The sequence below is a fragment of the Podarcis raffonei genome, chromosome 1 (assembly GCF_027172205.1).
Source record: "Podarcis raffonei isolate rPodRaf1 chromosome 1, rPodRaf1.pri, whole genome shotgun sequence".
NCBI classification, from domain to species: domain Eukaryota; kingdom Metazoa; phylum Chordata; class Lepidosauria; order Squamata; family Lacertidae; genus Podarcis; species Podarcis raffonei.
In genome coordinates this window covers 22,275,819-22,288,801 of record NC_070602.1, presented here as the reverse complement: position 1 = coordinate 22,288,801, position 12,983 = coordinate 22,275,819, and positions in this window count along the sequence as shown.

The following is a 12,983-nucleotide window of genomic DNA, read 5'->3' as shown; positions in this document are numbered from 1 at the left end:
ACCACCAGACCCCTTTGGCTTCCACTGGAATTCTGTTCTGATGATAAAATCGGAAGCAAGAAATGTTGTAGCAATGGATGATTTCACACAGACTGGCTACATATATCTTCCTGTTAAAATTTCTAGATACCCTAAATGACTGTGCCCTAAAGCAGTGGTCCTAGGCTGCATCTCCTGTAGCCAAGCTGGTGCCAAGCTTTCCTTTGGGCCACATCAGCGAGGCTGAGAGAGGGGTCTGTCATCTGGACAGCCCAGAACCTCCATACACGCTGCCCGGGCTTGCAACTTGGGGAGGTCACATTGGTACTTGCTAACCCAGGGGTTTTGTTTCACCCCTGGAGGCGAACTCCATTGTCTCTTAAGACAGACTGATGCCAACAAGAACAGTTGGACATGAAACCAACCAGAGGGAGGGTGACCCTGGACTTAAGTGGGTTCACACTCAAGCCCAGTTCCCCCAAATACCTATTGGTGTTTTTCCAGGCAATAGGCATCTGGTGCAAAATGCAATTTTGGTTGAACCAATTGGGAGCAGCGACAATAGGAGGAGGAGTTGAGCCCACTCAGGGAGGGGTTCTTCCTGAGGGCATCATGCCCAAGGGTCCTCCAAAAGCTGCAGGCAAGAGTGCTCTCCCTTCCCCTCAACTTAACCTTCCCCTTAACCCACTACTGTCATCATTCCCTGCCAATCAAATGTTGATTAGCATCCCTGCATGCGTTCTCCAGCTGCTGAACTACTGCAGGGCCCGGCTTTGAAGCCACACGAGTGCTACCATCATTTTTCCAGAAAAAAAATGGATCAAGGGGATGGAGCAACTTGCCTATGCAAAAAGGTTGTGGCATTAGTACTTTTAGGTTTAGAGAAAAGGCGACTTAAGAGGTGGCGTGATAAAAAAATTGCGCATTGCATGGAGAAAGTGAATAAAGAAAGGTTTTCCGCCCTCTCATAAACACCAGAGACATCCAGTGAAGCTGAATGTTGGAAGATTCAGGACAGGTAGAAGAAAGTTTTTTTTCACCAAGCAGATAATTAGGACTATGGAGCTTGCTTCCATGGGAGGTAGCGATGGCCAATAACTTGGATGGCCTCAAAAGAGGATTGGACAAATTCCTGGAAGATAAAGTTGTCCAAGGCTGCTTGCCATGGTGGCTATATTCTACCTCCACCTTTTGCCTCTACCAGTTCCTGGGATTTGCAGGTGGGCCAAGTGCTTCTGTGGGCATCCCACAAGCATCTGATTGGCCACTGGGAGAACAAGATGCTGGACAAGATGGGCCATTGGCCTGAGCCTCTCTACCTGTACACTGAGGTCCAGCGCCGAGGGCCTTCTGGCAGCTCCCTCACTTCGAGAAGCCAAGTTACAGGGAACCAGGCAGAGGGCCTTCTCGGTAGTGGCACCCGCCCTGTGGAACGCCCTTCCAACAACTACCAGACTTTTAGAAGACATCTGAAGGCAGCTTTCTTTAGGGAAGCTTTTAATGTTTGATGCAAAGCCGCCCAGAGTGGCTGGGGAAGCCCAGCCAGATGGGCATGGTATGTATGTATGTGTGTGTGTGTGTATGTATGTATGTATGTATGTATGTATAAATAAATAAATAAATAAAATTATTATTATTATTATTATTATTATTAAGCACTAGGCTATTTTTAAATCCTTGTTTCTTCCTGCAACGTAACTAGAGATCACCTACTGAATTTCTCACGGAAATAGAATTGGCTTAATTAAGCAGTCAGCTGGAGTTTTTTAACTAATTAATCCAATCTAATGTCCACATTTCACTAGAAGTTGATCAGCAGTACCAAACAACATGGGCTCCTCATTTATTAACTCTGAACCTTTTCCAGTAAAGTCTCTAATAAAAAGACCTTCTCATACTTAGCTGATTATCATGTGGAGTTCATTCTGTGATCTAATAACCTTTTAAGCATTCTTTTTATATTACTCTTGTCTTTCCATTAAATCTGCCTTTTGCTCTGTCTTGGTCAGCTGTTTCATGAACAGAGCTTCGCTGATGCAGCACAGCTCTGATATTACAGTTTGCCATGCAGCACGGCGATGGTTTTGAACTCCTTGCTCAGCCACTCCAAGGGCTGTGCCTTACGTTAAATCACAGCTTATCTTGGTGACAGATGAGAGGAATGGCCCCTCCAAATGTCCTCTTTATTAAGCATTCATGATGATTTGTGCTCATGATGGCATTGGGGTGATTTCACGTGGTCCTGCTTGTACCTGCAAAAGTTCTGGGGAGAGTGCACTCTCCGGCAATTGATGTGTGTCCCACAGCTTCCTGTTAAAACCCTCTAACTTTATACACCGCAAATGCGGGGTAGGATGGGCGTTGTCTCGCTTTTGTTGTGTTAAAATGAAAGGGTGCCCTTCCAGAAGACAGTGATACGCTAATGCTGAGGAACCATCACAGAACAATGAAGAAAGTGGGATGATGCGCAGATAGGTAAAGGTAAAGGGACCCCTGACCATTAGGTCCAGTCGTGACCAACTCTGGGGTTGCGGCACTTATCTCGCTTTATTGGCCAAGGGAGCCGGCATACAGCTTCCAGGTCATGTGGCCAGCATGACTAAGCTGCTTCTGGCGAACCAGAGCAGCGCACGGAAACTCCGTTTACCTTCCCGCGGGAGCGGTACCTATTTATCTACTTGCACTTTGACGTGCTTTCGAACTGCTAGGTTGGCAGGAGCAGGGACCGAGCAACGGGAGCTCACCCCGTCACGGGGATTTGAACCGCTGACCTTCTGATCAGCAAGTCCTAGGCTCTGTGGTTTAACCCACAGCGCCACCCGCATCCCTAAGCTCCAGTATAAAAACCCACCACTGGCACACTTCTCGTGTCAATGACATGCTGCAGAATGCAAAAATGAAACAAAACACCTGCCTGGAGGGAACCAAAGTAGAATCATAGTAGAGTTGGGACCGCAAGGGCCATCTGGTCCAAACCCCTGCATTGCAGGACTCTCTTGACCAACCTTCCTCAGAAAAAATCGCTGTGAGGAAGGTGGCCATGGGAGTGCCTGTTGAAAGTTTCACATTTTAATTTCCTTTTTCAAGTTTCCCGTCTGGCATTCCAACACAGACCCTCCAAGTGTTCCTATTTTTCAGGGACAGTCAGATGGACGGGTTATAGTTATTGTTATTAAATAGGGTGTCCCTGAGAAATGTTGGAGAGTATGACTTAAGTGTTTTAGTTTTGACTGTTAGTACTGAAGCTGGGTCTGGATTGTGTTGGTGTACCACTCACTTAGCTGCCCATTAGTCTTTCCCTCACCAGACTTAATAGTTGTCTCCCCAGCTGTGGGGGAAATAAATTATCATTGGCATTAATGGGAGCACTCATTGCAGCAATGGGTGGAAGTAGATTTTCCTTGGGATCACAGCTGGGGAGTGAAGAGTTAACCTTCTCCTTCCTGTACACTGGTCCCTATGAGAATTTTCCCCCTTCTCAGAACATTTACATTTATTTCTTAAGTCCTGGTGTGGTTGCTCATCATGCGATAAAAGTAACAACTCGTTTAGTCCTCAGATGCAACGAGAGACAAATTAATAACACAATTCTGAGTGCTAGAGCTGTTGTAAAAAAGCCTCAGACAAACTTCTCTGTGCTAGATCAGCGTGACGGCAATCATGTTAAGTTATGTCCTGGTTTTGATAATACACATTGAAGATATCTACATACCATATGCTAACAAGCTGGGTGAAAATGAGAGATCTTTGCTGTGATTTGAGAGCTGCATCAAGTTGTCCTCACCACAGTCAGAAAATGTGACCATATAAATGATACCTTGAGCCATTTATAGTCGACTAACAAGACAGCGATGCAAATATAAGCAGAAAGCCTTCTTGCGGAAGACTTCTTAGCTAAAGTTTAACAAAGTTAAAGGAACTTTAGCAAATGTTTGGTCAAAATAATGTGAAAGAGAGAAGCTTTTACTGAACGATGTTTTCATTTGAATTGTGAACTGTGTGGCTTTTCAACTACAGTAAGTCTTCAACGGAACAAACGGCTATTTGCTCTAACGGACATCTCACAGCATTTAATCTGGATAACACTCCCAAGTATTTAAATTGTCCGACTGTCAGGAGCAGAAGTGGCATTTGAAAACACAAAAAAGTTGGAAACGGTATAGCAATTAGAACTCAAAAGGATCTGGCCAATTAAAGAAGGAGTTCTGATCTTCTGGTTTTTGTGTACTGTCAGGACATGGCGCTTGCTTCCGTGAATGGGGAAGAATTTGTGAAAGTGGCTTTTTTTCCCAGATGAGACTTGTCTGAATCGTACTGTCTCTAATTTTCTTGCCTGTCTTTTGGCTAACCCGAACGGCATCCTCTTCAGTTGTGTTCTGCTGCTCCACCGGCTTTATCATAGTTCTGCCATCACTGACGCTAACTACATTTGTAAGTGGCATGTGAGATTTTACCTGCGAGGATGTGCGGCGGTCAGTGGATGAGGGACTTCTTTGGCTTACAGACTGCTGCTTTTTGACAAGAGACTGTGACCTGACACCCTGGTTTGGGTTCTGAGGCTGTTCCTCAACCTCATTATCTGCAATTGTTTCCTCTTGGGCTTCTCCCTTTTCTTCCTCACCAGCAACTCCACTTTCCTGAGGTTCATTACTTTCATTGTTAGCCTCCTCATTAATTTCACTGTTAGGTTTTTCCTCCTGGACATCAGAGACTTCTTCATTTGTGATGCTGCTCTCAAGAGCTTCCTGATCAACCAGGCCTTCAGAATCCCCCATCCTTCCTATTTGTCTCCAAACTATTATTGTTAGTCAGTCCGCTTGGAACAGATGCTCAGCATTTCCTTTTCCTATTAGCTACCTGCAACGTTAACACGTCTTTCCCTATTTCCTTCTTCCTTCTCTCTGAAAACAATACATCAAGAATAATTGGGAGGTGTTTTCCCTCTTATTTCGTTATGGCCCCACCTTCATGAAGTCTCATCTGAGTTCAAGCTTGTATGGCTGTTGCATAATGGATCCAGATGGGCTGCAGATGTCTTCTTTCCTCTTTTTCCTGAGAGTGAGTTCACATCATGGCATTGATACAAAAGCCATTGCTAGGTTGGGAAAGACTTAGGTGGAGTCTTTCTGTTTTTACTGTAGCTGCTACACTGTTCTAGAACCTCTGACTGATTTCTATGACATCACTGTCTGTTCTACATCTATGCGTTCAGGGATAGGCAGGCTTCTAGATTACACCGTCTCCTTTGTTTTCCCCCCACTAGAAACTCTGTGGTCCACCAATTTGTTTTAAGTTTACAGCGCAAGAGCACATAGCTGGAATATATTAAGGCAAAATTGATTTATGTTTAGTGATCTATGCTCTTGCTTCATAACAAAATGGCATGTTGGATGTGATCAAGAATCAGTGTTGATAAAAAATGGAACCAAGGAAGGGACTAGGGGGAAATCATTTGTTTTGCTTTAATTTTGTATTGTTGGTTTTATTTTTGTTACTTTTGGAAAATTAATAAAATGTTATCAAACAAAAGAAAAAAGAACCACAGTTTCTTGGCAGTATAGCTTAGGCTGGTACACTAGCTATGACACTACCTTGCTTCAGTTTCCCATGCTTTGGCAACTTCCAGTTTGGATTCACTCAATATGAATGCAAAACACACAGTACTGATTTTAGTTCAAAGCAGAATAGAAATGTCATTGCCCCTGAAAAAAGCGACACACTGAAAGATGTTGGGCATAAGGCCTTCCTTTGCAGGAATGGCTTAAATCCAAACCATGCATGGAAAGCATAGAAAGAAAGAATGGGAAGTGCTCTCCCCGATTTTTCCATTAGCTGGGTATGTTTAGCTTGAAAAGAGGAAACTGAGAGGAGATATGATAGCCATCATCAAATATCTCAAGGGCTGTCACATGGAGGAGGGAGCATGCTTGTTTTCTCCTGCTCTGGAGGGTAGAACTCAAACCAATGGCATCACGTTACAGTGGTACCTCGGGTTACAGGTGCTTCAGGTTACAGACTCCGCTAACCCAGAAGTAGTACCTCGGGTTAAGAACTTTACCTCAGGATGAGAACAGAAATTGTGTGGTGGTGGCGCGGTGGCAGTGGGAGGCCCCATTAGCTAAAGTGGTACCTCAGATTAAGAACAGTTTCAGGTTAAGAACAGAACGAATTAAGTTCTTAACCTGAGGTACCACTGTACAAGGCAGGAGGTTCCAACTAATATTAAGGAAAACTTTCGGATTGTAAGTCTTCCTCAGGAGATGGTGGACTCCCCTTCATTGGAGGTTTTTAAGCATAGATTGGATGGACATCTGTCATGGATGATTTGGTTGAGTTTCCTGCATTGTAGGGGCTAGATTAGATGATCCTGCGGTCCCTTCCAACTCTATGATTATATGAAGTTCAGTCACTGGGTGCATTGTGGTGACAGATGATTGACAGGTGGAGGGTCTCACCTGTTGAAATGGCCTGCAGGCAGGACCAGCCCAATCAAGAGGCAAGGTGAGGCAGTGACTGCCTCAGGTGTCAGGATCCACTGTGGTGGCGGATCCCAATGTTGATCTTTCTTTCCCCGCTTGTTCCTGTTGTAGACCTCCACCCCTTTTTCTCTAGTGGGGGATGGGGCACCATTTGGGTGTTCCCTACTTGCTGGGGTGGGGAGCATATTAGCCACCCATTTTCTAGACAGGATTGTAAATTATATGCGTGGGTAGGAATTGCATTATTATTATTATTATTATTATTATTATTATTATTATTATTATTAACTTGTACCGTGCTCAGTCACTCTGAGTGGCTTCCAACATAATATAAAACAACATAATTAAACACCAGACATCAACAGCTTCCTGATACAAGGCTACCTTCAGGTGTCTACAGAAAGTAGTATAAATGTTTATCTGGTATGTCCCACGGAGGACCTTACGGTCTTCAAACAAAAACACCTTGGAGGTCCCGGGCCACAGAGAGGTTAGGCTGGCCTCAACCAGAGCCAGGGCTTTTTCGGCTGTGGCTCCAATCTGGTGAAACACTCTGTCACAAGAGACTAGGGCCCCGTGGAACATCCTTCCGCGGGGCCTGCAAGACAGAGCTGTTCCACCAGACCTTTGGCCAAGGCACAGCCTGACCCCCTCCTTTGGTAATTCTTCACAGAACTCTAGCCCAATGCTTGCCATCAATTTGATTTGAACTGATTTTATTATGAATTGATTTTAGAATGTTGTATTATTTTACTGTTGTTAGCCGCTCTGAGCCTGGCTTTGGCTGGGGAGGGCGGGATATAAATATTTTATTTATTTATTTATTTATTTATTTATTTATTTATTTATTTATTATCTCTTTGACTACTGATGGGAGGGCATTACACAGGGCAGGCCCTCTGCCTGGTTCCCTGTGACTTCACTCCTCACAGTGAAGGAACTGCCAAAAGGCCCTCAGAGCTGGACCTCAGTGTCCGGTCTGAATGATGCAGGTAGAGACACTCCTTCAGGTATACAGGACGAAGGCTGTTGAAGGCTTTTTAAAGCTCAACGCCAACATTTTGAATTGTGCTTGGAAATAACAGACAGGTGCCATCCCAGTTGCATTTCCAACACCTGCTGGAGACCTTCCGCTTTCAACAAACCTTTGAGCTGGAGATCTTCCCCAGCATCTATGTTCCAGATATTCCAGATGTTTTAATTATTTTATTACAGCTGTGTTGCCAACCTGGACGCCTTGGAAGGGGGGTGGGATGTAAATTTAATGATAAAGAAATCTGCACCGGAAACTTGGAGCACTGAATTTATTGAACACTATTGCCAGTTTTAAAATTGAGCGGTGGGCAAAGTTGATGAGAAGCACCCCCACCCCCAAGATGCGAAATGAAGGTGAGGGGCCCAAGGTCCAAATCAGAACCACAGAAGGGTTAAACATCCCCTTCTCCAAGGTAGGATTGACTCATGTCTGCAATTTACTTTTAAAGAGCCAATCATGCAGTTGCTGATCACATGATTCATGGCATTTGAAAGAAGAAGATCGTACATAATCATCGGGCTCTGGGATGACCTGCGGAACTACGTTCACTAGTTTCTGCTCTCGTAAGAGGAATTAGCATTTTGTCCAGTGGAGGAAAGACATAGTAACTTGGAGAACAGCACAGATACTCTGCCAGTGTTCTTCAACCCCAAAAGAAACTTGTCTGCTTGTACTGCATTTAACTTCTTGGCCTACATGTCAGCTTAGCCAAATGGCATCCTCCTCAACATTAATTTACTTCCTTTGCTGCAGCTGCTTAGTTGTTTTGCTCTGGAGGTATCTTTGCTCAATTGATTGTTGACTGGACTGCTGAGATTCCTGATCCGCTGGCTGTTGGTGGCTGCTAGGAAACGCTTGCAGCAACTGCTTGATTTCTGGGCCACTTGCCTTTCTGCCTGTAGAATGCAGGTACTCTGAAAGGGTTTTTCCGTCCCAAAAGAAAGTTGTTTGAGTAGCACTGCATCTAAGCTCTTTGCCTGTTCGTGGGCAAATCCAAACGGCACCTTCTTCAGTTTTAGCTTTCTTTGATTGCTGGGGTGGGTAAGCTTTGTTTCTTTCCGGAGACTGGTTCCTGTACTTGTATTCCGCACCTGCACCCGGTGGTTGACTGCCACTCTCGCAATCCTGCCCCACTAAAAATTGGAAGCTCGGGACCAATTTATACAAGGAAGACTCTTCAGGCTCTGAGCCCCCAGGAGGAGCTGCGCCTTCTTTTGCACCTCTCCCATCTCTCTCAGCATCTTTGTTTACCTGCCGTTTGTTACTAGAAGGGCTCAGGACTTCTGCAAGAGGTTTCTTGTCCCAGTGGGGACTTGTCTGGTTAAAGTTGCTATGCAGTTCTTTGCCTGTTCTTGGACTTAACAAAGGTTTGGTATCCTTGGCGCTAGCGTCGTTTGTAGGAGGCACTTGGAGAGTTTTAGAGCTCTGCAAGCAATGGTGGCCAATGGATGGGTGGCTTCTAGGGAACCCTTGACTTACTGGCTGCTGGCAGGAGTGCTTTCTGACCGAAGTTGTATTATTACCTGCTTTGCTGCCAGGCAGACTTGGTGTTTCCTGGTGCTTGCTCATTTCGTTGCTCCTTTCCTCGGGAATTTCGCTAGGTGTTCCGCCCTTGACACCAGAAATCTGTTCATTTGTTCCGCTATTCTGATCAAGCCGGCGTTTGGGATCCATACTCCCCTTTCGTCTCCAGACTACTAACGCCAGTCAGTTCCCTTGGAAAAGATGCAGCAAAGTTTCCCGTTTTCTACTAGCCACCAGAGAAACACTTGGGAAGCCTTCCCCAAATGTCCTCCTTCCTTCTCGTTGAAAACTATAAATCAAGAATACTTGGGAAGGGTTTCTTCTCTTATTTTATTCTGATAACAGGTGTCTCCTCCCTGTTCTTCCCATCTCAGCTCCAGCTTGAAAGAATGTTGTGTAATCCCATAATGATCCAGACGGGTGGTAAGTTTCCTGTTTCTTTTGAGAGCAAGTTCAAATCATGGTGTATTATATATATTAAAGCAATAGCTCTGGGTAGGCTGCAGGTGGATTTCTATGGTATCTTCATGTTTTCACTGGCTCTACCACACTGTTCTAGAACTTTCGGTTGATTTCTGTGACATCACTTCCTTTTCTACTCTACCCATGAACTGTAATCCCGAGCCTACCAAAGTTTAGTGTGCAGTGCCAGCACCAATCAGGGGAAGCTGTGTATGATCAAACCATCTACCTACTCAACGGCTTCAATCTGAGGAACTGGCACTTAGACAAGTCCCTCATAGTATTCTGCATTTGCAAGGGATCATAAGAACATAAGAAGAAGAGCCTGCACGATCAGGCCAATGGCCCAAGTAGTCCAGCAACCTGCTCTCACAGTGGCCTACCTGCGGGAAACCCAAATGCAGGATCCGAGCACAAGAGTATTCTTCCCTCCTGCAGTTTCTAACAACGGGTATTCAGAAGCATATTGCCTCTGACCATGGTGGCAGAGCTAATAACCATGGATAACCTTCATTAATTTGATGGCTTTTTCAAAGCCATCAAAGTTGAGGGCCATCACTGCCTCCATAGTTTCACATTTTATTGTATTGTATTGTATTGTATTTTGTATTGTATTTATTTTATATTTTATTTTATTTTTATTGGACTTGTTCGTCTTGCCCAGGGTAACCCAAAGCGACTTACAACCAACCAAATAGACAAACAACACCCCCAATCGTTTCATTAAAACCAAGACACCTGAGACATTTTCCAGAGCTTGGCGGGGGGTTGAGAGGAAGTTTGCTTAGAATTCTTTGGTAGGGTTGAGGGATAAGGCTTACCTTACTGAAACACAGTAGCTGACAGACCCCTGCCCCTGTCTTTAGGTTTAAAAATGCTTCATCAGCATCACCCACTAAATATGAATGCAACCAGGCGAAAAGGGGAAAGGAAGAGGCGGGACATGTGGCTCCTTCCTGTCTTAACCTGGCAGTGACCTCTCCACCCAGCTGCAGCAAGACAAGAGATGAGCAGGGCCTCTTCACTGGCACTGCTGAGAGAACAGCTGCATTTGCTGCTCTTCCTCTCCCTGAACTTTTCCATTCCGACAAGCCATCGTGAGAAGTCCTGTTTAAGATTCAGAGCCCAAATTTGCTTCACTCCCCCTTCTCACCCCCTCTTTTCTGTTTGTGTTGCCTTTTAAATTGTAAACTTGCAGGCAGAGACCGTCCAGTTTCTCCTCACCTGGGGAGCCTGTTTGGCTAAAGAGGAGGTTAGAAACACTTTAATTAATTAACTATTATTATTTTCAATTCAATCTTTATTGGTTTATAAACAATACATCCAATCCACTTGAAACACCAAAACGCAAAAGCACTACAATTAAATGATTTTGCAGAACTGTGCTGAAAAGCAGGATGCAACGTTTACAAAAGCAGAACAAAAAACCCCGCTTTAAATGAAAAATAAACAATTAAACAAACTCTAGTTATGAACTGTGTGTGCTAAAGACCCAAATATGGTAAAGGTAAAGGGACCCCTGACCATTAGGTCCAGTCATGGCTGACTCTGGGGTTGCGGCGCTCATCTCGCTTTATTGGCCGAGGGAGCGGGCGTACAGCTTCCAGGTCATGTGGCCAGCATGACTAAGCCGCTTCTGGCAAACCAGAGCAGCGCACGGAAACGCCGTTTACCTTCCCGCCAGAGTGGTACCTATTTATCTACTTGCACTTTGACGTGCTATCAAACTGCTAGGTTGGCAGGAGCAGGGACCGAGAAATGGGAGCTCACCCCGTTGCGGGGATTCGAACCGCCGACCTTCTGATCGGCAACTCCTAGGCTCTGTGGTTTAACCCACTGAAATATACTCAGAGTCGCGAAGTGATTTCATGCTCTTTATTCAGGTCATAGTGGTGAGGAGGAATGAATGAAAGTCCCCTCAAAGTATCTGCTTTATATACATTATTTACACAATGAGCTGCACATGATTGGCTAATTCCGGAATTCTACTGTAAGCCAATCAGGTTGTGGATTCACTTCTATCTGGAGCATGATTGGGTAGTTCCTGCCAACCAATCAGACTGCTGCATTCTGAATCTTATTGTTCTAGGACCAATCAGACTGCTGCCTTTTGGATCCTATTGTTCTAGGACCAATCAGACTGCTGCAGTTTGGATCCTATTCAACTCAGTACATAACACCCACCTGCGTCCCTAAAGACCCAAATAGCTTTGCTTTAAAAAAGTGTGTGTTTTTAACTTAGCTTCCTATGTTCCTATTTAACCTTTCTTGTACTTAGTCCAACCATTGGTCCATCTAGCCCAGCACTGTCTACTACACAGACTGGCAGCAGCTCTCCAGACAAGGGTCTTTACCAGCCCTACCTGGAGATGCTGAGGATTAAACTGGAACCTTCTGCATGCAAAACAGATGCTGTTCCACTGAGCTAAAGCCCTTTCCCCCAGCCTTGCTAGAGTAATTATGAAGCATAAATAAGCCCACAGCTAATGGTCGACAGAGAACGTTTATTAGGCCACTGGCAAAACTACCAGCCATTTTGCAGCTGTTGAAGCTTTAAGATTATTTTAGGCCTGCAGATGGGCTCCCGCCCTTGATAATTAATTATGTTATGCTTTAACTGGCCACTAGGTAAGCGTTGCTTTTCTCCCTAGAGTAAGGTACGTGCCCATTTTATCAACTATATTTTTCCTGGCGATGGAGGTAATTTGGTTACTGTGTTCCCCCTTGCTTTGTACCCTGTCAACAAGGCCATGTGGCAAAACAAACAAGTCTTTATTAAAGCCATCTATTTGCTAGCAGTCAAGTCGGGGATTATTACGAGGAAATGGATGTTCATCTTTTCCGACTAATACCTTTATCTTTTTTAATTATCGCTGCTAACGAGCTGGCAGCTGACATGGCCTGTTATTGACTGGCTTTCTGTGTAAACTTTCATTCGGGAAACTGCAACATAATCACAGAGGAAAGGTGGTTGGAAAATTCTATAGACTCAGGCAACGTTTGTGTTTTTCATTCATCTCGTGGGCAAACACAGCCCGGCCCTTTCACACCAAAGCTTTGTTCCCTCCACTTCTTTTACTAGTCAGAAAAGATGACTCAGACCACATCCCTGTGAAGGCAAAGGCAACACATTTGATTTGCTTACTTCCACTGTTGGTTCATCAGTTTACATTTGGGGCTCAATTGCTTTGGGAAAATACTGAATAATTCCCAGGGTGATTTTTAAATAAGAAAACAATCTAATCTTTTAATTTTATCTCTGTGCTGGAAGTGTATTGTTTTATAAAGGAACATGTTACAGCAGGGATAATTTTATGTCAGTTTGAAAGTGCATGAAGATCCTGCGTGACAAATATTTTGTGTGCGTGCTCATGCGCACGCGCAGGCTTTCACATTTCACAGGTAAGCAGAGCGTTTCCCAGTACGTTTCTGAGCACAATTCAAAGTGTTGGTGCTGACCTTTAAAGCCCTAAACGGCCTCGGTCCTGTATACCTGAAGGAGC